Below are 26,866 nucleotides of genomic sequence, written 5' to 3'. Positions count from 1 at the left end.
TTTATAAACACATAGCTTGGAAGTGAAAGCGCTTGAGTTATTTCTGATTGTATATCAAATCAACCTAACTTTAATGTCTTCAAATAAAACTTAATTTGTATCTCTCCTGAAACTTGAATTAGCTAGATTGACAGCGGCTATAATAAAAATGTTTAGCTGAAAGTCTTTCAACTTCAGAAGACTCACTCATATAAAGAATTAGGAATAATCACTGTCAGATCTCATTCAATGGAACCTGTTAACTAAACACCTATAAGCTGTCACACCATGTGTCTTGACATCCTTAAAATATGATGCCCAAGTCCCTATAGGAAGCATCCTAAAAGCAAACCTTAAAAAGGGTCAGGAAGGCTTATGTTGTAATGAGTACAGTGGTGACTATTATATTTTATTCTTCACAGAGCCTGCTCTATTTTAAGAGCAGCGACAGAGACACCTGCTCTTAGATGTGACAGTGGAAAGGACACATTAAATCAGAACATGGTCGATGGGCAGGTTTTGCTGCACTCCTCTTCAGAAAATAAAATTCACCGTCGCAACTCAGTGTCTTATTTAGATAACTTTATGTCAACTGGAATGGAGCTTGGTCAGGACTCTGCTGCCACCGGTCTACGATCTTCCTGCATCTTCATCCTTGCATGTAGCTAGTAAGTCTGAAAAGAGATGGACAGACTAGTGTTCGACTTAAAGACTTGAGTTGGACTGGGCTGGGAGACTTTCTTGGTATATAATTACTTGGTGATATAAACCTCTTTCTTATGCATATATAAGTGCCACTGGGTTTGTTTTTCCAATCAACGTGGCCTAACGCACCTAGCTGTCTGCTTGGAATGACAGTGAAATCAATAGAAGAGGCTGTGGAAGTGCTGATACCACACTAATTCTAGATATCAATAAGGACACTGTCATTGTTGTTACCGTACATACTCGTGTATAAGCCGAGTTTTTCAGCACATTTTTGATGCAGTTTTTGTGGTAAAATTAGGTGCCTCAGCTGATATTCAGATTGGCTTATGCTCGAGTGAGTACATACGGTAAGTGTTGTCAAGATGGGTGCAATTAAGAGTGACCAGATGTTCAACCAAAGAAAACACTGCCTGTCACTGTGCACTTCTCATGAATATCAAATAGTAAACTTAGAAGAAACTATAATAATTTTTCTTTCAATAGCTTATCCCCACTAAAATCCAATGATTAATACAAATGGGCCAATAATGACTTGAGGCGATCCTGGTTGGCACAATCAGTTAAGAATTTGCTGGGAACTAAAAAAAATGATATTTTGGACCCAACGAAACGTGCCATTAATGAATGGCATCATAGTATTATTTTTTCAATGACAACTTTATTATGAACCAATAATTAAGAAAACTGACTATTATTTGTGAAGTTCTTGGCTGACACACACAGTTAAGTATATGATGTCTTTCTGAAGTGTTGGCAGTTTGAACACATTCATATATGCCTTTGAAGAAATAACAAGAAATCTGGTTCTGAAAGGTCAAAAGGTCGACATTTTACTGAGAAAGTTCCACTCTGTAACACGGGCACTCACCGTCACTCGCAGTATACTCACCAAGCACTGAGTAGGTCCTCAGCATTATGTGCACTGGATTCACTGCTGACAGTCACAAACCTTTCTAATGAGACCACAGTATGGTGGTCAGAGTAATTCCACTGGAGCCTTTCCCGCATGGGAGGAATTTCTTTTGCACATTTGAAGAAAACCTTTATCTGAATATGGATTTACATTTTCTTATGGCAAACCTTCTGTTAACACCAACATCTATAGACTTACCTCATTATTATAATTTTATATAAAAAATTCTGCTTTTACCCAAGGAACTAATTGTAGAGCAAAAAAAACGAGGCAATCATCTGACCTTATACAATTTATCAGTCTTATAATGTGCTGCATTCCTTAGATGCCGCTGTCCTTGGAGGACATTGAAATGATTCATTTCAGACCAAGTGTTGCGCCAGTTGAGAAAAAAGAAATTGGGAAGCTCAAGTGCTAAACAATATATGTACATATGAGCAGCCAACACAAGATGCCCTTTGTCTTATAGCTAGACTCTGTTTGGATAGGAAGAAATGGAAATGAGTAGTGTATCTATAATGCCGAACTCAATCATATTTAGCTTAGTAGCCTTTAAACTTAGGAATTTTTTGGATTACAGTTTGTAATCACATTGATAACGAATGATAGCAAATAATCTCAATAGCAAAATCTCAATTCTTATGACTCTAGTGCCCATTATTTCTCAGAATTCCCATCTTAATACATGAAATCCAGGGTTTTGTGGAGGGGAAAGTTGATTAATGAACAGGTAGGATGAATGACTTCCATTTACATTCTCATTTGCCCCAATACAGTTATTCGATGTCAAAAATGTAAGACATTGATATTTGTATTGTTGTTAGTTATTTAATACAACTCTGACTCACGGCAACCTCGTATATAGAACAAAATACTGTTTAGTCCCGTGTCGTTCCCACAATCACCAGTATCTTTAGTTCTATTTTTGAGATAAGCCTGGCAATCTATGTAAGACTAAGGGTCCTTCCCACTTATTGTCACTCTACTTTGTAAAATATGATATTTCCTACTACTGATATTTCCTACACGTTCAAAGCAATGAGTTCCCTTAATGTTCTGTTATGATATCTAAGGCTTTCATTGTCTAATTTTAGGAATTAGATGTTAAGGTCTTCCTCATATATCTTTCTTAGTCTAGAAACTGAATTTTTAGGCAAAGGAAAAACAATGATGTACACCACAGGCTTGGTGATTGGGTCTTATTACAGAGGGCAACTAATTGTCCTCCTATAGAATGACAAATCAGGAAAACCAAGAACAAAAGTTATTCACCAGAGATATCTTTTAATGTCACCATATTTAAAGGAAGAATCAGGTTAGAAAGATGATTTAAGTTTATAGAAGCAATTACAAATAAGAACACTGTGTTAGATTTTAAAAAAATCATTTTATTGAGGGCTCAAGCAACTCTTATCACAATCCATACATACATCAATTGTGTCAGGCACATTTGTACATTCATTGCCTTCATCATTCTCAAAATATTTGCTCTCCACTTAAACCCTTGGTATCAACTCCTCATTTTCCCCCTCCCTCCCTACTCCCCTCTGCCTCATGAACCCTTGATAATTTATAAATTATTATTATTTTGTCACGTCTTACACTTTCCAAGGTCTCCCTTCACCCACTTTCCTGTTGTCCAGCCCCCAGAGAGGAGGTTATATGTAGATCCTTATAATCGGTTTCCCCTTTTTGCTGTATATTGGCAACAATACTAAAACCTCTAATTTGGGTGACTATTAAAATTAGACACCATCACATTCACCTGCTCATGGCCTGTAAGTCAGCTGCAGTTGGCTAGCCTGAGATCAATTGAGCTAAACAGGCTAGATTTAGGTTGGAATGGGCTTTGGTCTGCTCAGTAAGTCTTTTGAAGTCAGGCTGAAGGGTTACAGCTAGGTTGAATGGGCTCTTCTTGTGGCAGAACTCAGAAATCAAGGAATATTTACTGCTTCTGTCTACTCTCTTCCTTTAGAATTCAGTAATCAAAGGAAGTCATATGACCAACCCTAGCAAAAACATAGTAAAAAATTATACTCTACCATAGTGAAAGTTACAAAAACATATGTAAAAGGGTTAAATGCCTAATTCTGTAAAAGAAAGAGACTAAAGATGTATAAAAAATGTACTTAAGTAATACTTTGATATTACAAATCATGATGACTCTATGTTCCGTGAGATTGAAATATTGTCCTTCATATAATTTTCATTGACTGTTGTTTTTTCCAAAAGTAGATTGCCATAATTTTCCTTTTAGCTTGCCATAATTTGTAAGTTTTATTTAAACTTGCTCAGTATCATAGCAACATGCAAGATGGAACTGAAAAAATGAGTGGTAGCTATTAATGTGTATTGTTAGAGGCTCATAGGATCTCTTATATAAAAGGAAATAATTATACAATTAACCCACCAGTTCTCTCTAAGTAGCACTAATTAAATATGAATAATCCTTAAGTAATGAAAATTTTTATTTTTCTCTGCACTCTATCCAGCTGAAATTTTGATGGAAAAAAAGGCAATATAGGAATGGAGGTGGATGAGAACTGTAAAAGTCAATGTTTCTAAATCCAGAAAGGAGATGGATTTTCAGAAATTAGTTACTGTTCAATCATAGGGTGAACTACAATGTTCGGATTCTAGCTTTCCTGGCTGCAGCAGGAAGGGGCCAGTACCCTCTAGTCATGATGTTCAACATTCGTTCCATAAGTCTCAAAGCTGCAGACATCAGACTTGGACACAGCCTCCAGATCATGCCACAGAAGCGGCTGATACGTCCTTATCCAGTAAGCGGTGCTGGAAGGAGGAGGCTGGGGGAGATTCTAGTATTGCACATCATATATTTGTTGTATCCTGCTGCTGTCCCTGCAACTGCTTCTTTAAGCAGAAGCCTCTAATAAAAACCCAAGCCCAAGGTTCAGAACCTCTTCACCGGGCCCCTGCCATGTGGGCCTCTACCTGGTGGGTCTCTGTATTCTACTCCAACCAAGCCATGGCACAGGAGAGCCTTTGTGCTTTCTGTTACTTCTGCTTGCTTTGCGTTTTAATGTCACCTGACAAATCTCTTCTGCATGCTATCTACTATTGTCATTTGTTGGTTTGGCTACTTCTTAGTCCTGCTTTTCAGCACTTGCCTGTCCGTTTTTATATTGTGTTGGCTTGTTTGATGCTGGCCTTCATGCCATTGATATTTAAAATATCAGCAGTGTCATTTGAAGTGAGCAAGTGTCAGCAGAGCTTCCAGACTAAGAAAAGACTACAGAGAAGGAACAAACTGTCCACTTCTGAAGAATTAGCTTCTGAACACCTTATGAATCGCAGCAGAAGAGAGATGGTGTCAGAGATGAGCACCTGCAGTTGGAAGACACTCAAAATAACTGAGTAAAGAGCGGCCTTCTCAAATGAGGATCAAGCATAATAACCTGGATGGAGTAGAGCTCTTGCAGATGGGACAAGATTTTAAATGAGAAGTATATAATATATATTTATCATTAGAACTTGGAAGGTACCAAGAATGAATCTAGGAATTTGGGAAGTTTTCAAAACTGAAAAGAAGAACCAAAGAATCAATGCATTGGAATTATGGGCCTGGCTCGGCATATTAGCTGTACCATGCATTGCCAAAATACTAAACAAATCTATCTTTAAAGAAGTACAGCCAAAATGCTTCTTCAAAGCAATCTTGGCAAGACTTGTCTCATATACTTGGGACAAGTTTTGAGGAAAGATGAGTCCCTGGATAAGGACATCGTATTTGGTGAAATATAAGGGCATTGAAAAGAGGACGTCCCTGAATTAGATGGAATGACACAGTGACTATCACCACAGGCTCAAACCTACCAACTGAGAGGAGGTGCCGGCCTGCGCAATGATCAATGCTTCTGTTACTCGGGTCTCTCTGACTCGGCGCTCCCGGATGGTACCTGACAACACCACCCACAGCGCATAATTCCGATTGTGGTTAAATGGTTCTAAGTAGTAAAGAAAAAAACGAAGAATGTATGCATTTCCATTACGGGCTTGGTAACGAACAGTGGCTCCACCATGGGCAACCTGAAGGGTGAACACGTTTGTTTTGGAAGAAGCACAGTCAGAATGTTCCTTGGAAGAGAGGATGACAAGACTTCATAGTATGAAACGAGTTAAACAGCGGAACGAATCCCTAGAGAAGTGCTTCCTTCTTGGTAAAGTTGGGGAAGAAAAAGAGGAAGATTCCAAATAAAAACAGATCGTCCCAGTGGCTGCGGCACTGCGCTCAAAGATAGCGGTGATTGTGCCACTGGCTCACGACTGGAAAAGAACCTCGTCTCCTTACCGAGGGGAAGGCAACTGTGGCTCCATAGCACCTGAGAGCATCAAAGGTGAATATTGAAAACACAGAAAGAGGGAAAGGAGCCACTCTACATAATTCTGGACACGCATCAGCTATCTGGAGAGGTGTGAGGGTTTTCAGTGTCTTGCTGAGCTTTCCTTCGAAGGCCGCCCATTGAACTGCGGTGACGTCATTAGCAGTGTCTTACAGGATGTTGACTTTTAGGTAACAACTGTAGCTCTGTGACTCTTGAAGCAGCGTGTTTGCTCTCAGACTCTATATTTTTACTTCTACCCTTCCAAATGTCCAGATGTGTAATAAGTGCCTAATGTTCTATATTACATCTCTTTATTCCTGAAGTAGAACCTTTCCCCTTGATTGCCCTACAAACAATGCTGCATTATTCTCTTAGTGTGTTGTCATTTTGCTTTCAATGCTCACTTCTGGGATCGATGTTTCTGCTGCTGTGGGTCAGGCTTAAAGACCCGGTCATTTTCTTTTTCAGTACTACTGCGGTTAGTAGGGGCAGCGAGTCAGTTCAGATGCATGGAGACCTTCATCGAATAGCAGAATGAAACACTGACCACTCCTGCACGTTGCTCACAGTTGGTCTCATCTTTGAGCCCATTGTTGCAATCACTCTGCCAATCCATCTCATGATGGGCCGTCCTCTTTTTCCCTGCCCCTCTAATGTACCGAGCAGTATGTCTTTCTGCAGGGACTGGTCTCTGTTGACAACATGTCCCAAGTATGTAGATGACTTCTTGCCATCCTCTCCTCTAAGGAACATTCTGGCTGTGCTTCTTCCAAGAAAGAATTGCTTGTTCTTCTGGAAGTCCATGCTACTTAAGTTATTCTTAACCAGCACCATAATTCAAATACATGGGCTCTTTTCTGTTCGTCCTTATTCCATGTCCAACTTTCACATGCATATAATGCCATGTAGAATACCAATGCTTGGGTCAGGTGCACCTTAGTCCTCAAAGTAGCATCCTTGTTTTCAATACATGAAGAGATTTTTTTCAGACGATTTACCCAATGTGATATGTTGTTTGATCTCTTAACTGTTGCTGCCATGCGCATTGATTGTGAATCCAAGCGGGGTGTGTTCCTTGATTTTTCTCTATCATGGTGTCACCTACTGGTCCAGTTATGAGGATTTTTGTTTTATTTATTTACATTGAGTTGTAATCCATACTGAAGGGTAAAATCCATGATCTTCATCAAAAAATGGTTCAAGTCCTCCCCACTTACATTGTACAAGGTTGTGTTATATGCATATAACAGGTTAATAAGCCTTCCTCTAATCCTGATGCCACATATAATCTTCTTCATATAATCCTGATTCTCTGAATATTTTCTCAGTATACCAATTGAATAAGTATGGTGAAAGAATACAACCCTGATATGCACCTTTCCTGATTTTAAACCATGAAGTATTTTCATATGCTGTTTGCACACTGCCTCTTGATAGATGTACAGCTTCAGCATAAGAACTATTATGTGTTCTGTAATTCCCATTTGTCCTAAGGATATCCTTTTTAGTACTAGTCCCTAATAAAATTTTATTATTAAAAATAGTTGTTGACAACAGGATAGATGCAGAGTATGACTTGGCACCAAGTATGAGGATACAACTCCACTTGCTCTGAAAGTGATTCAGCCCCATCAATCACTCAGCCCTCGAATAAGGATTGACTCCATGTGGAAACAGAGATCAGTGAAGGAAACAAGGAAGGCAAGTTAGGAAGACATTTGACTACATCAGCCATTGTGATATTTTTCAATTTTAGTCTAAAGCTCTGTGTAATTAGGAGAGAAACTTGTTTTAGATGTAAGTAGCTGATTGAATGTACTGTTTTAGCAGTTATAAATCTGCCTATTTTATTCCTCAGTTCAACCAAACACTTAGTATTTGTCTCAATAGGTCTTGCACCTACTCCTCAAAAGAATTATTGACTATCTCATCATCTTTATTTAAGATAACAGTAAAAATAAAAACCACTACCCCACTCTTTTGAGCATTACTGAGGTGTCAGGTAGAGCAGCAAAGATTGAGACATGACTACCACCCTGAAGGCAGAATTCAGTGGAATCACTTTAACAAATGTGCTGTGCTGCCCTGCACTCTGCTCCCTCCTGCCAGTAGGGGCAAGATATCCATACTATGGAGGTGTTTGCAAAGGCCAAGACCTCCAGACAGATGTTTAGAAGGCACCTCTTCTCAATTTCTAGGTCCTATACAGTGAGGCTCTGACACTAAAATTGCGGTGGAATCGGAAGGGAAAAAAGAAACAGGCATCAGAAATGGTATTTGGATTAAATCTGTGTGATTTTAATGTCACAAAATGGTATGATCAGTTGGCCTGGTATAGGACTATCAATCCATGTCTCTTGCATGCCAGCAAGAAGGGCACAGCAGTCTCCAGGATTGTGAGGACAGAAGTGGGAATGGAGACCTGGAGGCAGCCCAAGGATAGAGGCTCTGAGCTAGCACGGGAGAAAGGTAAAGGGCTCTCTCGTCACATAGTCTCCCTTTTCCCAGATTTCTCTCCTGTGAACATCCTTCTCTGCAGCGGAATAGTTCAGAACTGAACTCATTATAGTGATAAACAATACCATAAACCTTAGTTGGCATTATTTCTTTGATCATATTTTCTATACTAAAAAATAATAAGACAAATTAAAGTCTGAAAACAGAAAGGGTTTCTTAATTTTCATATGCCTCTGGTTCATACAATGGCTTGGTCTTTCTTTGAAGCCTAACCATGTCAATCAGTGAGGAGCAGGTATATTATATGATGACTCAGAACCCAGCATGTCAGCGTCAGGTGTTCACGATCAAGGTGGATGCGATTGAGATAGGAAAGCAGCAGTGAGAAGAGGACCCGAGAGCGCTGTAGCTGAAAGGAAAGCTTTGAAATTATGAGGGGGTGTGAATCCGGTAACAATAGAACTAATAATGAAATATTTATGGGAGAACATTTTTAGTAGTAAAGATGTTTTTAAAAGTATTTCACATCGGACACATTCATTTAATCCTTCTGAGCTTCAGTCAATTCATAAGGGCCTTCTAGCCATGACTCCGATGTGCGATATTGTAATTCTGGACTTTGTAGCCCTGAGCTTAGTAGAGGGTATGAATGCAGCCACACCCTTTGTCTCCTTGAGGACATCTCTCACTCTAGGTCTGTGGAGAGGGTGACTTCAGATGCCACCCTTTGTTTTCCTTGGCTGGTCTAGGGTACAATTCTAGCACACCTCACCTCACTGGAAAGCCATACTGCTATTTTCTGACAGGGTTGTAGAAGCAAGAAGACTTTTGGACATTTTTGGTTTCTGAATCTGGACCCTAAATTTGGTTCATCACTGTGTGACCTCTAGATTTGGGATGAACAGCATCCATCAACATATGTGACATTGTTTGTGAGTTTCTGTGGGATGTTGCAGTGAACCCCAGAAACCAGGGGATGAGGGAATATGGTCAGAGGGGAAATGGAGCAGAATAGCATCTTGGAAAAGATGGATATTTGAGACATCATTAATCTCCAACTCTAGCAACTAGCTGGTGTTAATTATTCTCAATGAAATTTTACCATACCTGGACAAAAATATTTTACAACTACCTCAAATGAAAAAAAATGTAAGAATGAAATTCTAATTAAAGTGTGTTAAATTACACTCTTACCTACCACACCTCTCTGAAATGCCTATGATCCGCCTATGACCCAATACCATTTACTTTTCCACTTTCTTTATAGGATTTGTAGGCCATTTGCTAAGTTCTTATATAGATAATCAGCCTTTCAGAATTATATAAAATATAAAGTTGAGTTACACAAAGTTGCATAAAGCATCAAAAATCTCATAATCTGATGGAGAAAGAACTACCAGATTGTTTAATAAAGGTGAGAGCCCATTTTATTACTTGTACTACCAAATGTGGATATTGAGAAAGGTTGCAAAGAAGAACTAAAATTTTACTTAGGAATAATTTGGAAAGTAAAAATTGTGTTTAACATTTTAATATTAATCCATTGATTCTTCATACTCTCATAATAAGTTGAAGGTGATATGGTTGGGAAAAACACATTGCCTTTATTGCATGTAGACAACAACTACTATATTGGTAAGATGTTAGTAGATGATGAAAACATGCGGTAGCTCTGCATACACTCACAATAACACAGATAAATTAAAGAGGAAGAGTACATAATAGTTGCTTGCATGCAATGCAAAAAATCATGTAATGTTTGTTTTATTAGTGTGCATGTGTGTGCACATATGTACGAGGCACCATGCAAAGTTCTTTGTAATGCAAATGTTTAATTGCAATTCAAATTGTTTATTCCAATTCAAATGTTCAATCTGTAATCTACATGCATCTGACAGTAATGAATAAATAATAAAATTTGCGTAGTACAGATAATTCCCATTAGGAAATCTGAGATAGAGTTGCTAATTTACTATGTCCCTTATAGCCACAACCCTTACGTGATGTACTCTAAATTCTATGTATGCCTCGATGCCTTTGGACATAATCAAAGTTTGCAGGGACCTCTGTGCTGTGCTAATAGACAGTACTGTATTAGGATAGGATTATGTTGTGTGTCTCTCTTGCTACATGGTGTGGACCAAGTCACCATCCTGTCTCCTTGGGGCATGGTCTACTGAAACACAAAGACAACATCTCCATAAAAGCCATGGAAACACAGAAAGAACTCCCAGACTCATCAGAAGAAGAGCAACTGATGGAGCCTGTGCATGATCCCTGTCTGACATGGTGAAGGCCCAGACCAGAGACACCAGAGGCTGTGAAACGGAGACAAGGGACAGAGCAAAGGAGCCCAATCAGGACTAGAGAACAAAACAAGGAGACCATAAGACACAGCAGAGGAGCAGTGCCAAGGCGGCAGGCTGACTTCCTGGTCACAGAGGCAGAAGTCAAGGGACCATGTGGCTGAGAGGTGGCAAACCAGAGAGACTTGCCTGAACAAAAGTACTCTTGAGGTCCAATTATTATATCCTTACTGTGCACTGACCCTAATTTATGATAGTCCATTAACTTCCTAATAAAATCCCATAATTGGGAGTATAGCCTATGAGTTCTGTGTGGCCATTGCAAACAGCACAGAAGTGGAGTTCTATGGCAGAAAAGGTTGGTAGCAGAATAAGTGAAGAAGAGAGGTTGGAGTAAGTAAGCGTTTCTTACTTCTGCCTTGTGGCAATCGGGATGCTTTGCACCTTCTGTGCTCCTGTCCTTCAGCACCAGTGAGTAAGAATAGTCTTAGTTCAGAACTCTGCGATCTGTCAGTCCAGAAGTTTAATTTGAGTATAGGATGAAGGTTGTTGAGTCATACATTCTATATCAAGAACTGTTTTACTCTTCTTTTGTCTTCTCTAAATGTCTTCTGCCATCATAATAGTTGTTCTTTTAGGCATTATTGAAATGGAACAGAAAAGATGCCAAAGAGCAAAGACTGGATTCTCCTATAGAGAATGGCATGAGGATAGTATCAGACTTTATGAGGCAGAAAAAGAATCAAACTCACCATTAGCCTAAGGTTCAATTCCTATGAGGCAGGTGTCAGACATGCCCCAACCTCAAATTTTCTTAGCAACTCTGTGACCAGCCATTCCTCTCATGGCACTAACGATTCTTTTGTTGGGTTTAGTAATTTCCTGCAATATCCACACTGAATTCACAGACAATATTCAAGTTCATGGGGTGTCTTAGGGAAGTTAGCAAGTTATGATTTAAAATGTTCTATTGGATCACTTCTTCTTAGGTATGCCGACAGGCCTGCCTCGCTCTGGTCACTGGCCTTCAACCAGTTGACCTCTCCCCTCCATGGACAATGTTACAAGGCTTCTTTACATAGATAATAAATGTTCAAATAGAACTCCACCCCACCAGAAGCCTCAACGAAAAGGTGCTCAGTCCTAGTTCTGGGGTCAGCAAATTGAGAGTCTAGAGGAGCCCCGCTCTGCAGGGAGCCCCCTGTGCTAAGGCACTCGGTGTCCCCATGCGGGGCCCATCTCGCCCTTTTGCTCTCGAGGTCCTGATCCTTTTGTTGCTGCTCTCCCAGCTCACTGTCCCTACATCAAGAAGGGTGATCAGGCAGGGTTCCCAGTGTCCAAATGACACTGTCCATTCCTGACTATTCCTTCTGAAGAGCATTAAGGTGTCCGGGTTCCTCTTTCTGATATGGCTCATTTTAAACCCAACGTGGCAAAACCGGCCAATCCTCAGGTTAGTGTCCCAAGGTTGACCATCACTGCCTCGTTAACAATCACTCTCACTGGAATGCTATAGTCACACCTGAATGAGATATTCCTGACATCATCTTGTCCCAGCTTTTCTCACTAAGACCCATCAGGAAAGGTAAGATATACCCAATCAGACAGGTCCCCCTCCCCCCATTCTCCAAGGCTTTGGTGGGAGTCTTAAGGGTTCATGCCAAGTAAACCACTGTGCTGCATGTCTCAAATTGGAAAAGTGGCAATGGGCATTCATTTGGAAATGATTCTTCCTCAGACTAAATTTCTCTCCTTTTTTGCCAGAATGTATTCATTCACATAATATAACTTTTAGTCATCAGAAAACAAAAAGGTTATGGTATTAAAAAAGAAAACAGAACACTTGCACTTACTAAATGAGACTAGTATCTTCAAAATTTGTTGAGGACAGATTTTACTGAGCATTTGAGCTAGCAGTTTTCAGAGTAACAAAGTTTTTCATTAGATAATCTTTACAATATTTGATTATGATAACAGAAACCTACAAAAAAGAAACTAATTCTTCAACAGAAAATAGGCATTCTCACTGACCTCCTTCTTCAAAGCACTCCCTATGGATTTTCTCAGGAGTAGAGATAAAGGCAAAGAAAGCCTTGAAAAGTCCCTGAATTGAAGCTGACTCCCCTATCTCCTAATTCAAAGGCAAAGGACTTATCATAGAGGTAGATCTTAGGTCATAGACTTCTATAATCTAATGGGACAGATTTGGGACTCAAATTCTGAGCCTGGGCAATGTTGTTATATATCCACAATGACAACCGATATTCCAACTTATATTTGTTTTATACCCTAGGGAGACTTTTAGTTAGCTTTTTAAAATTCTTATTGGAAATGTTAAATTATGAACAAAAGTCTGTGCAGTCAATGATAAGAATATAATGACAAATGTATAATCAGCACAATATACTTTTTTATGGCATTAGGTAAGAGCCAACTGGTTTAATGGCAAATAATAAAAACAACAGCACTGAAATAGTTTTTACTGACCTATGAGAAAAATCATGCAATACTGGGAGGTGGGGGAATCTTATTTTATTCAGGAATAAATAAATATTGATTTCCTCATTGATCTATTAATTCAATAAGTATTGATGGAGCACCTGCCATGTGTTAGGCACATTTTTAGAGGTGACAAGAGTAATCCCAATATTAAAATCTTTGTTTACCTTTCGCTTTGCTGGGATGGCAGACTCAGCTTTGCTGAGTGGATGGCATTTGATTAGAATGCCCATATGGATTTGGCTACTTAAAGCTTCATAAGCTCCTCCAGATGGGAATAAGAATAGATTACCTTTTCCTTTCCCCCCAAAACAGTGCTACAATGATTCCTTTTATAGAATTAACTCCTACTATGTGAAGAAACCCTGGTGACACAGTAGGCTAAGCACTGGGCTACTCATTGAATGGTCAATAGTTCAATCCCACAAGCCACTCCATAGGAGAAAGATGGGTCTTTCTGGTGCCATAAAATTTTGCCGTATTTCCAACTCGATGGACCAGTTTTCCTGTACCCTCTACGATGACAGTAAACACCAAGCACGTGTTGTCGGAAGAGACCCGTTCCTGGAGAAAGACATCATGTTTGGTAGAGGTGCAGCACGAAGGAAGGGGGTTCTCAAGGAGATGGATTGGCGCTGTGGGTGAAATACTGGGCTCAAGCCTAGGAACGATGGTGAGAATGGCACAGGACAGGGCAGTGTTTCCTTCTGTTGAGCATAAAGTCACTATGGGTTCAAACCAACTCTAGTCACTGAAAAAGCCGTGGTAAACATGAGCTGGAATAGATCAGCGACAGTGAATTTGGTTTTTGCTTTGGGGGTATGTGTCTAAAAAGAATTCTGGTTGCACAGTGGATGATTTGGAAGGTCAGAAGTCCCAACCTGTCAACACTCTTTAGGAGTGAGATGGAGCAGCTGCTGCTGTGAAGATCGAGGGCCTAAAGGTCAGGTCTGCTTTGTCCGGCCGTGTGGCCATGGATATGAACCAACTCAAAGGCAATGGTTTTGGCTTATGTGACTGAAGAAATGCCTGCGCAGCACAACTTTTCATTCAAATAAGCACAGAAAAAGACTGGGAATCCATGTTTGAAAGATCAGAGTCCATGATAAATCTCTATAAATGCAATTTTTCTCTTAGACAATTCCATGGATCAGAATTGACTTCACAGCAATTAAGGGTGGTTGGTTTCAAACACTACTCAAGTCTTAGATCGATTTGCAACATAAACCCTATACAATTTTGGGGGTGTGTGTGTGTTATTTTCTATAACGTTGAATATATACCTGACTACCTACATTTCTGAAATTTTAGAAAACCAACAGTTCTCCAAACTTATAGTCCATAATAACTTTGGACATTTTGCTAAATTTCCTCATTTCTTCTTTGGTGCATAGCTAAATTTAACTTTTACTTTCTTTAGCCAGTACTTAATTAACTTTAATATTAGTTGCAAATGCTTAATATTAAAAACGTTTTTAAAGAATAATTTTAACTTTAGTTATGAAATATTTTACAATGCTTCCTCTTTCTTTCTGTCCCCTCTCTACTTCACCTACTTCATGTGTGTACGTGTGTATAATCGCCATTGTTCAAGGCAGAAGCACCTATTATTCATAGCCCAAAACATTATATGACTTACTTTGAAACAACACATATAAAATATTTGACCGATTTGTTTAAAAATCAGTGGATTTCTTTAAAATTTGGATTAAAAAATAAGAAAGTAATTTATGTTAACATACACCTAACTGAAAGATCTTTAAAATGTTTATATGTAAACTCAATATATTTTTGACACAGACTCCAACATATAGCGTGAATAAAAAAATGGATTGGGCGAACATGAAACTTAAGCAGATAACAAATATGTTTAGTAAAAATACGTCTCTTTCTAATAGAAAGGTAAAATCACAGCACCTCTTCAGGACAATTTTGAAGTGCTAAAAGAGACTTTGTCATTTTAAAATACAAGCTTTAATGTTGTTGGTTAAAATTGCATTAGTTCCATCCATTTATGCATTGTGATTTTACATATGGCTGGTTATGATTACTTACGTGTGGATCATAAAAGCCCAGTGTGTTTTCCAAGCAGTCAAATTGCCTGTCAGCTGCTAAAGTGGCAGAATTAATGAGAAACTTACTTTATAGTCTACAGAACAGCAGCTGGGGTCTTTTTTAACACGTCCTGGGAAACCTTCCTGGAGGGGAATTCTTTGTGGCTGGACGTATATCCAGTTCCATCTCTAAAAGTTCTCCTCTTATGCTGAACAGTCAGACAAACAAAAATCAAGGGCATAAAAAGAGCTTCATACCTTACCAGTTAGTGGTAAATAGTAGAGGACGATTTGCTACTTATTTTCATTGTAGTAGAGGTGCCATGTGCTCACAAAAAGCCTGTTTCTTTGTCCTTCTCATATTGCTAGAGTAGGAGACAGTGAGGTCACAGTGGTAGAAACCTCACCTCCCGTGCAAGAAACTCAGCTTCTGTTCCATTCCATGACAATGCACCACAGGAGCACACCAGTCTATTAGTGTGGGCTTCTGCAATAAACATCAATGGTGGCCTTATCTGACCTCTGGCTTCCCTATTGCCATGAGGCAGGAGTCAGACAAGTCCCCATGGTCCATCCTTCTTCACTTATTCTGGCACCAAGCATTCTTTTCACCCACTCTACATCGATGCTGGGTTAATAGAGAAGTTAATAGGTTACCACAAGTCAGGATCAGCAAACAGTAAAGACATTGTCATTTGGCTACTTAGCCTTTCAAACATTGGGTCCCTTTATCTTTGCCTCTGTGAACCCAGACATCAAGCCAGCTGTCACTCTGTTCCAAAATTCCATAGTATCAGGGCAGAGAAGGAGGCGATACCCCCTAGCCTCACTGCTATTCCTGTGAGTCTTTGTGCCACAGTCTGGGATACATGGGGTTCCGGCCTCCTCCACCACTTCATAGGAGGACAATGCCAAAAGTATCGCTACTAGAGCTCCAGGTTATACAGGCTTGACCCAAGATCTTACAAGGTGCTCCGAGTTCTTCTCCCTTCTACTGCTATTTCAAAGATGGCTTGTGCTTCTAGCCAGCATGGTGACAACAAAAACTGACCAGTCCTCTCCATTAGTGTCATACATGCCCTATTTATATAGTCCCACCCAATCATTTGGTTAGAGTTACAGAAGTTTGGGTGGATGAGACAGATTCTATTTGATGTGATTGAAATATGGATAGTATGATATATGCATTAAATCCCAAATAATGAAAAAAATAGAAAGTAATTTCACTGGACCACAGTTTTTATATGGATAGGATGCTGAAGAGGTTTCAGCAAAGCTTTAAGACTATGATGAACTAGGAAGAATGTCCTTGTAGCATACTTTTGAAAAATAAATGAATGAACGTTCTAGGGATCATAATAATCCGATCCCATCGCGCATGGGGCCGTCAAGAAGGGTAGGAATGGAAGGGGTCATGGACAGCGAACAACAGAAGCTGACAGCTGGAACTAGCAGGTTTCCATTCACTTAGATGTGGCCCGATGATTTTGCCTGAATTATCCTTTTTTTTTTTAAGTACAAATAATCTTAATTAATCATTGTGTTAGTCTGGGTTGACTAGAAAAACAAATTCATAGATACTCGTATGTGTATAAGAAGGAACTTTATATAAAAGAGCAATTGTATATTGAGAAAACATCCCAACCCATTCCAGATCAAGTCCATTAGCCCATATACCCGATACCAGTCTATCAATTCCTCTTCAGACTCATGCAACACATGCAATGATGTTCAATGCAGGAAGATCACAGGCCAGTGCGTGGGAAGCCTAGTGGACCCAGTGGCAGTGGAAGCATCTCAGTGCTGGTGTGGGTCTCCATGTGGCTCCTCCAGCTCCAGGGCTCTGGGTCCATCAGCCTAGCTCCATGTGGCCTGTCAACAGGGATATCTCACAGGGAGAGTAGTAGAGAGTGTATCTGGCCTCCAGTAAGCTATTTATGTCCTTTGCACCTCCACATGAATATTAAACTTCAACCAGAGTGACACGATAGAGTCCACCCCTTGGCAAGTTGACAGGAGATGGTGCAACTGCTACAATCAGCTGCACACATGGAAAAGATCCAGAAGATATAGAAGAGGGCATAAAATAAGGTAAAAAGATCGTGAATATCTATACTACTGTCTATAGACATAGGTTTACTATCTGTATGAAAAATGCTGACTGTACTACATTGGCAGTTCATGCCAGTACTAAATATAATTTCATTTTGAAAACAATTATACTGTATTAAGCCTATGGTATTTTCAGATTTACTGTGATAATTATTACCCTTTCAGAATAATATTCCTCTTAAAGTGAAAATTGACCAATTAAGAATAATATCGAATAGTCTAACAGTGATCTCCTAAGGGAAGAGTAAAGTATAACCTATTGAAAGGGTGGAAAAACTAAATTTCCATTTATTTATTTATTTATTATTATTTTAATTTAAAAGGAATAAAAAAAATTTCCACTTAACATATGCCTCACTGGTAACAGTATTAAAAATGTGTGCAAATTGGGGTAAAATTTTTCAAAATTTTAAGTGTTAGGGCATGAGTGAACATATATTTTTAGATACTATCAGTTTAAGATTCAGTTTTAGGTATGATATTCAGAAAAATTTTATCATGAAAATTTGAAAAATGAATCCTTTCAACAACATTTACTAGGTCATGAATGGTGGTTATTATCCATATATGGCCATAGTAAGTAGTATGTAAGGGTAGGTCTAAATACTGCTACTAGAGTTCCAGCTCATCCTGGTCCAGGTTCATCCCAAACAAAGTATGATTTACCAGTCAATGGGCTGGATGCAGACTGGTTCTTTCCATAATATACTTTTCTTACTCTCATGAGAGTGCATTCATGAAAAGGCTTAATTAAAATGTGAATTTTGTGGGGAGCTGCTGAGCCAGTCAATTAAAGACAGAGAGGTCAATTATGAAATTTATGTCGACTGTGTTTTAAAATTACAAAGTGGCAATCTTGATACATTTTCTCAAAGGACACAAGACCAGTGACTAGGAGGTCTTAAGAAAATAGATAATGTACCTAGTTATTCATCAGTGCCAGTGAGGATTATCCTAAGTGTGTTTTTTTTTTCTTTTTCCAATCTTACCCTATCCACCTGGCAACCCTGATCTTGCCATCTCAGAGGGCAAAATCATTAAAACTCAAAGAACATTCAAAAACAAACTATTTGAGTCCCTTCAGGATGCCCCCAGAGGCATCCAGTCTCTGAAAACCACAGGGCAGTTCTGCTGTCGGTAGGGCTGTTATAATTCAGAGACTCAGCTCTATGGCACTATAGTTTGATTTGTTTTTGTTTATGCCCAAACTGCCATTTTGATGTGGTTTAAATGAAAGAGTCCAGAATTCTGAAGGGCAAGGTTAGAGAGATGAAATCACTGGCTTTGGAAATGGGCAGACCTGGAGGAAGAGTATGTCTAGGAAAAATAGTTTCACATTTTGATCATAAGTTTGCTATGATTTTGGAGTGATACTTGTACATATTGTCCTGTGATGAACACTCTTGTCCTAAATTAACAGTCTTCAAGCTGTAGCTTGCGAATTGAGTACATCAAGATTGTTGTTGCTTTGAATAGCCGTGGGGAGGGCGCAGAGTCACGGCGACCCTGCCGCATGGCAACAGCAGCAGGGGAAAACAAAACAAAACAAAACCTTCCACTTTTTTTATTGCCAATTGGACTGTTTTAAACGCAGTTTTCCGGCTGAGTTTGAAGGCAGATTTCCAGGCCTTTCTTTTTTTGTCTGAAAGCTCTGCTAATTGTGTGTTTTGGTTTCCATCAAGCAACGTGTAAGCCTCCACTGATAGACATGTGGAATCTGTTCCTGAAGTGCATTTTTCAGGCAACGGTGCCTTGGAAGACAGTCTCTCGATATGTTTCTGAAAGGTCACAACACTGAATATTCTATAAAGTAGTTCTCCTGTGGACACATGGAGACACTGTGGGTTGGAAACAACTCAGTGGCAACATTTCTGATATGTTGCTATGTTAGATTGGCTTTCCTAGAGAAAGAAAACCAGGGATGCTTACATGGGTATCCACAAAGAAAGACATGTATATCAAGAAATGTTTGTAGAAGCAGGTGCATTCTTTCTGGTTCAAGTCCTTGGGTCAAATGTTAAGTGGGAGGCTCCTCCTGACTCAAGTACAGGTGGGGGCAAAAGGAGGGAGATGAGGGAAAGATTGCAGGCTGGTAGAAAGAACGTTTAATTAATCTGTGTTCGTTTCTGGCTCCTGGAATTGGCAAGCAACAGGGCAGAATGTTCACAAACAAAATGCAGGAACGAAACCCAGACACGTTTCCCCATAGAATCTGCTTCATAAGGCACAGGCTACATTGCTGAGTAGTCTCTATTCTAATTGCATTAAGGCTATGATATGACCTGACTAAGGGAGCCGCATGCCACCAAAACGATATAGCTGTATTGTATTTTTCAAGTGTATTTTTATGTATTCCCCCCTATTTCTAATTGAATGTTTCATTTTTAAATGTGTCTTGTTTTTAGTTTGCTTTATTGAGTGTTGTGAATTCTTGGTAATTCTCTATAATATCTTTCCTTGTGGAAATGCCTGCTAAACAATTATTTCTTCCAATTTTGGTATTTTCCCTGGTGGCATTGTGCTTAAGTGTTGGCCTGTCTCTCTGAAGGAGAAAGATGGAGTGTTCTACTCCCTTAAGCAGTTACAGTCTCAGAAGCACTCAGGGGCGGTTCTACCTTGTCCTGTAGGGTGATTGTGTGTCAGAATTCACTTGATGACAGTGACTTTGGTTTGAAATATATTTAGCCTTTAAAATTATGGTCAAAAGACAAACTTTTGGAATTCTAATTTAAAATTAAAATGTGTAAATAAAATATGTGATACCATAATAAATGTAAAAAATGTTAACAGTAAGAACATTCAGATCTTTAATTACTATATTTTTCACTTTATAAAGTTACTTTTTAATAGACAAGTCATATTAAAAATATATTTAAACACTAAATAATGTATATAGTGTACCTGGAATTGTTTTCTGTAAATACATTTAAAAGTACTTATTGTTCATTTTATCTTTGGTGATGAGTTAGAATGAAGAGAATTCAGTATTTTAGTGTTTGTGGTTTATAAGATGGACAAAATGCTCTCCAATTTATTTGCTATATTATACTTATTTGTAGTTTAACATCACTTTAATTCTAAGTTGAGGCAAAAATGCTTTGAAATTTTATGGGTCACTTATATTGTGTTTAATTTTCAAAAGATGAAAAGAAGCATAAAATATACTGAGCATGTAATAAATGTAGCCTGAGTTACAAACAAAAAGGGATTTTATTACATGATAAACGGAGCATATTAACGAAGGTGAAACAAATCAATGGCAGTAAGTTGGTGGATTTATTGTCATTTTGGACTGGTCAGATCTGCTGCAGAAGACTTTAAAACATTCCAAATTGAAGACGACACATCAAGATGAATGTCCACCAAGGTGATTTCATTGTACTCATATGCATGTGAAGCTTCAACAATAAATAATAAAGACCACAGAAGATTGAAGCATTTGGGTTATGGCATTAGGGAGAACTATTGAAATGACCATGGAACAAACAAATCTTCCTCAGAGAAAGTACAGTTAGAATGTTTCATAGAAGGCAGGATGCTTAGACACAAACTCAAGTACTTAGGACTTGCTATCAGGATAGACTTGTCCCATGTACAGTGTAAAGGGTCAACGAAAGAGAGGCAGAATATCAATAAAATGGGCTGACGCATGAACTGCATCAAGGAGCAAAACCTTGAACAACTGGTGTATGCTGAGGACTGAGGAGTGTTTTATAATGTTTCATAGAGGGTCACTCTGGGTAAGAATAGAAAGGTTTAGACAACTAGAACACCGGATTTTCCTTTTTCTGGATTGGATTAAACTACTAACCTGTTAGTAAGCAAGCGAACATTTAACCAGTATGTCAACAAGGCTCCATTTTTTACTCCTACCACTGCTACTCCTACCACTGCCACTTGCACTCCCACTGTCACAGCCACTGCCACTACCACTGCCACTTGTATATCCCAAAGCCAAAGGCAACCAAACCCACTTCCATGGAGTGCATTGTGACTCGTGGAAAACCTATATAGGATTTATGAGACTGCAAACTTTTAAAGGAACAGAAAGCCTTATTGTTTTTCCCCAGTTGAGGGTCTGGTAGTTAGAACCCCTCACCTTGCAGTTAGTATCCCACCTTTTATCCCATTGCTGCCATCAAATCGATGCTGACTCCCAGTGACCATATAGCACAGGGTAGAACTCTTCTTGTGAGTTTCTGAGACCTTTTACAGGAAAAATTCTGTCTTCTTTCTGCAGAATAGTTTCAAACTGATGGTAGTTTTGAACTGCTGACCTTCAGTTTGCAGCCCAATGTTTAATCATTACGCACAGGGACTACGGACTTTGATTGACATGAGTCAGGCTCCTTAAGCATTGAAATGGACTGGTAAGGAGATAAAGATAATATTTGGCAGTAGATAAATGTAAACTTGATTTCCTATTGCCATGAAGTTAGCTACTTTGACCGTGTGTCGGGAGAGACGGGTTCCATAGGGGTTCAGCAGCTGCAGATGTTTATGGCAGCAGACTTTTGGGGGTTGGGTGGGGTGGGGAGGATAAGTTGGTGGGTTTGAACCGCTGCCCATTACTTAGGAACTCAAGAATTAGTCCACAAGGGATCCTTATAATTGACTTAGGGATGAGCAAATTAAGTAAATTACCAGAAAAGCATACACTTACATCACAAATCAGAAATAAAAACAAAAGAAAAATTAACACTTGTCCCATTGGCAAAAATGAGATGACTTTAAATATCAGCAGGCTAGCATTCAGCTCAAAAAGTTGACTGCTTGATTAATATTGTACATTTTATCTAAACATTTATCCATTTATCACTCTATTTAGCTTATAAATCCCAGGTCATTAAATAGAGTTAGATTTATAGGATGAGCTATAGTCACAGAAAATCGACTTTTAGGAAAATAAAAGTTGGGTGTCAGGGTAGACTTGCAAGGACATACCATTATAGTATATGAATTTTGATGGAAAAGGAAAGGAAAATCCTCTGAAATATGTTTATCAGCAAATGACCTGATCAGCTATGATCCATCATAGGCAGATCATGGCTCTGTAAATCAGTACATCCCAGGAAGCAAGTTTAAATGGATTTGAGATTGCTGACACCTTTTATTAAAGTTCCCTCATAACTCAGGGAAGGAAAATATAATGCTTAAAACGTTGCACCTTTTAAAACTTCATAGGTTATCTTATTTAAAACAGAAAATGTTCTTATTTTGGGCTGCTGTATAAACAGCTTAAGCCCCTAAGGTTTAAAAGCAGAGCTGACAATTTTTAAAGGCTCGTTTTGAGGTTGTATGCCATTTTCAGAGCACTATCGTGGGCTTGATCAGTTCAGTTGATAGCCGCCTCAGCTACCCAACAAAATGGTATAATATACCATCTGAAGACAAGGAGTCAATGAGAATTGCTGCCCCAAGTTCACACAGAAAAAAAAGATTTAGGGTGCTCTTTCTTCAATAATGGGAAATAGAGATTTGTTTTTCCAGAGTCATCAGCTTAGAAACCTTTATCTTTCCGCAAAGTACATTGAAAACGGTCTCTGCTTTAGAAAAACACCCTGACGGGGTCAGATTTCCTAATTTGCAAACCAACATTGACCTGAGTTCTTTGAATGACCTTAAAAGTGAATCTTGAATACATTGTTTTCAGTTGTACTAATTAGTTTTACAAGCTTGAACAGCATATGCAAATTTATGTAAATCCATTTCTCTTTTTAATGTTACATTAAATAACTGTGTGTCCTAGATTCTTGGAAACATGCAGTTTCAAGATCCTTTATTTTATATGACCTTGAGTCTTCCCAGTGCTTTTCGTAGGGAGCCCCAGTGGTGTCGTGGGTCAGACATTGGGTTGCTATCTGCGAATCCCCCGCTGTTCCTCGGGAGACAGATGGGGCTTTCTGCCCCAGGAAAGATGTCCAGCATCCGAAAGACAGCTTGCCTGTTTTATAGGGTCACTATGAGTATGCGCCTACTCACGAGAGTGAAGGAGTGAATCTTATTACAAGGAGTTCCAAGCCCTTAAGTTAACTTTCATTCTGCTTGAACTGCACTTGCTAATTTTATTTTAGCATCTAGTACTCTGTTTTTATTTCATTGGCTTCCATGCCAGTTTTGCTGGATTTTTGACAAATATATGTCAGAGAGTTCACTTAGACCAAAAAGTGCAAAGATATTTATATTTTCTTATTGTCAAGGGCCACCGAGAATATTTTTTCACATTCTGGAATCTAGTCAGCCTCCACTTATATCATACAAAACCTATTCAATTACTCAAGACAATATTATTTTAATAAAAAGTTAATTCAATAGGCAAATACTACTCTAAGCCTAAATCTGAATCATTTTTTGACTTTTTATTTTTATTTTGTTTTGTTTTGCTTCTTATTTAATGTACGAAAGAGAAACCCTTGGTGGGTGTAGTATTTACTTCATTGTACAAAGGTTCACCAAGGAATCAGGGGTCCACTAACTGGCAGTTAGCAACAACCCTAGATAGCAATAGTGAATGTGCTTGGCTGAAATAGCTAATGTGCTTGGCTGAAATAGCTAATGTGCTTGGCTGAAAACTCAAATGCCCTGCTACTTACGTGTTCTGTAGAAGGCCTAGAAATCTACTTTCAGAAAGCTAGCTATTGAAAATCCAATGGAGCATACAGTTTACGTTGATGACAACTGGTTCTATAAGTTGATATTTGAAAGATTCAATAGTGATTGTTCACTGTTAGAATTATTACTTTCTATGTGGGAGATTCAAAGTGCATCAATTGTAGTCAACTCCCTTCTGGTAGTGGAGCTTACATGTTAGTAGGATATTGCATGAGTTCATCAAATTACCTAGAGAAACTCCACACTAAGACTGACAGGGAAGACAGACTTGGAAAATCAATGAATTAAAACCCATGAATCACAATTTTCAAGCCACATGATGATGAGTTTTTACTAATACTTCTATGCTTGTGTGGAATAGACTTTATATAACTCTGAGCTACCAATCATCTGTCAGCTTGTCATACTTTGGTAGTTTTTGTGTTTGCTGTGATGCTGGAAGCAATCTCACTTGTTCAAAGACCAACAGAGTCATCATGGTGGACAAATTTCAACAAAGCTTCCAGATTAAGAACGGACTACAAATAATGAATTTTCTGTAAATGCATAAAACATTCTGAAGAATTTATGCATTTGAATAATGGTGTGGTTAAGAATATTAGAAATATTTTCCATGGCCAGAGGAGTAAACAAATTTATCTTGGAAGAAATGCAACCCAAATGTTCCTTGAAAAAGAGGATGGATAGACTTCATCCCAAGTACTTTGAACATGTTATCAGAAGAAACTAGCTCCTGGCAAAGGAACTCGTGCTCAGCAAAGCAGATCAGTGAAGTGGAAAACCCTTAATGCGGCCAAATGCCACCATAGCAGCAACAATGATTTCAGTCATAACAACTGGGAGGATGATATAGGACCAGCAGTGTTTCTTTTTGTGTTTCATTGGGGGCCAATGAGTGGGAACCCATTTGATGGCATCTGAAAACAGCTACGTGTGTCTTGAAGGACTGGGCAAGGATTCCTTTTGTTGTGCATCGCTTCCTCATGAATTGGGGGCTGATTAACTGCAACTAACAAAAACATGTGCATCCCTTTGAGATAATGTGTATTCAGTACCACACCATTACAAGCAAGCAAATACCACCATAAAGTGAGTCACATGTTTTGGAGTTCATCAGTGCATATAAAAGTTATGCTTAATTGCACTGTAATCGATTTCAATAGCATTATGTAATAACATTGTGGAAACGTGTGAAATATTGTGAGCATTACAAAAATGTGATGCAGAAACATCACATGAGCACATGCCATTGGAAATATGGAAGCAATGACTTTCGCAGCATGAGGTTCCAGAAACATGCAATTCAATTTGTAAAAATAATAATAATAATAAATGTCAGAGTTTTCACATAGTGGTTTGGGGGCTTTTTTTACAAATACTCACGAGGGGGTGCCTCCCCCCAAAACATGAATTGCGTTTAGTGGAGCAGAGCTCTCATAGAACACATTTTTCCCAATAGGTGAGCATGCAGCAACTCACTCTGAGTTAGTGCACGCAGTGGCATTGCCTGGAAAGGTTCTCTCAGGTCACAATGAATATTTTTATAAAAGTGGTTTTGCTGGAACCTCATTTTTGTTGATGGATGATTTAAGAGAATAGCGTGAGGCTGTGAAATTTTGTTTCCTCCTCCAAAAACATGCCTCAGAAACTGTTGTGATGTTGAACGCAGCTTACAAGGACAGCACCACGGGAAAAACTCAAGTGCTTTTGTGATTTCAAATACAGGTGAAATGTCAATTGATGAAAATCCTCTTTGTGGACATCTTGTCAACTTCCAGCATAAAACTATCTACTCGTGGTACATTGGGAGTTTATTCCAGCAGGTCAGACTACTAATCAAGCTTTCTATTTAGAGGTTCTCAAAAGATAGCTTAACTGTAGGCAAGAAAAAAAGGCCTGATTTGTGGCAGACAGGACTGGTTTTTGCCACCATGACAATGTATCTGCTTATGCAGCCCTCTCAGTGCGCCAGTTTTTGGTAAACAACAGTATGCCTCTCTCATCCCACATACCTTACTCACCTGACCTCATTCCATGAGACCTTCTTTTTGTTTCCTTTGAATGAAACAACAGTGATTTGACAACACAGAAGAGGTGTTTGACAACACAGAAGAGGTGAAGAGAAAAGGGAAGGAGGTACTGTCAGCCATCCAAATAGATGTGTTTGAAAAAATGTTTCCAAGAACGAAATCGCAGATTTGACAAATGTGTTAAGCACAATGGCGAGTACTTTGAAGGTGATAAGGTTGTTTTGTGAAAAATAATTAATTAAATACATAATTTGGGAGAGGAGGGGGGGATTCTGGGTATTTTTGGCGTGGAGGGTTTGGTGGAAGGACACCTCCTACAGTCGGGAATGACCTAAAGGTATTTTCATATCATTTGTTGTAGTATAAAAATATATAAACCCAAAACAAAATCTAGCAAAGATTCAATAATAACAACAATCCCTACTCATTGGAATATTTCTTGCTAATGGGATTCTCATATGTAAGCTTTTATATTTTTCTAAAGCACACTTCCTATTAACATTTTATGGATTTTCCTTAAATCAAAGCCTATATACCAACTTCAAATACGTATAATTATCTATTTGTGCCATTTATATATTTTTTATATTATTACATCTAGAGTGTCCTAACTAGAGTTTCTCTACATTTTCCTAATTCATGACTAAAACAATAACTGTTAACAATAACAGTGGGTGTCTTCTAGTATTCTTTTTTGAACTTATTAAGAAACACTACATATGATTGGAAATAGGAAAAACAGAGAAGAAAACATATACTTTTAATGACATTCTACCATATTATAAAAATATGTATTTTCTGATGACTACATAAGCCTCTGTTCTCAAAATCTTATGAACCCAGCTTTTTT

Source organism: Echinops telfairi, unplaced genomic scaffold (genome assembly GCF_000313985.2).
Source record: "Echinops telfairi isolate 266 unplaced genomic scaffold, ASM31398v2 ScPeMD7_443;HRSCAF=831, whole genome shotgun sequence".
In the NCBI taxonomy this organism is placed as follows: Eukaryota; Metazoa; Chordata; class Mammalia; order Afrosoricida; family Tenrecidae; genus Echinops; species Echinops telfairi.
The sequence above is the reverse complement of the archived record's forward strand: the minus strand, read 5'-3'. Positions refer to the sequence as shown.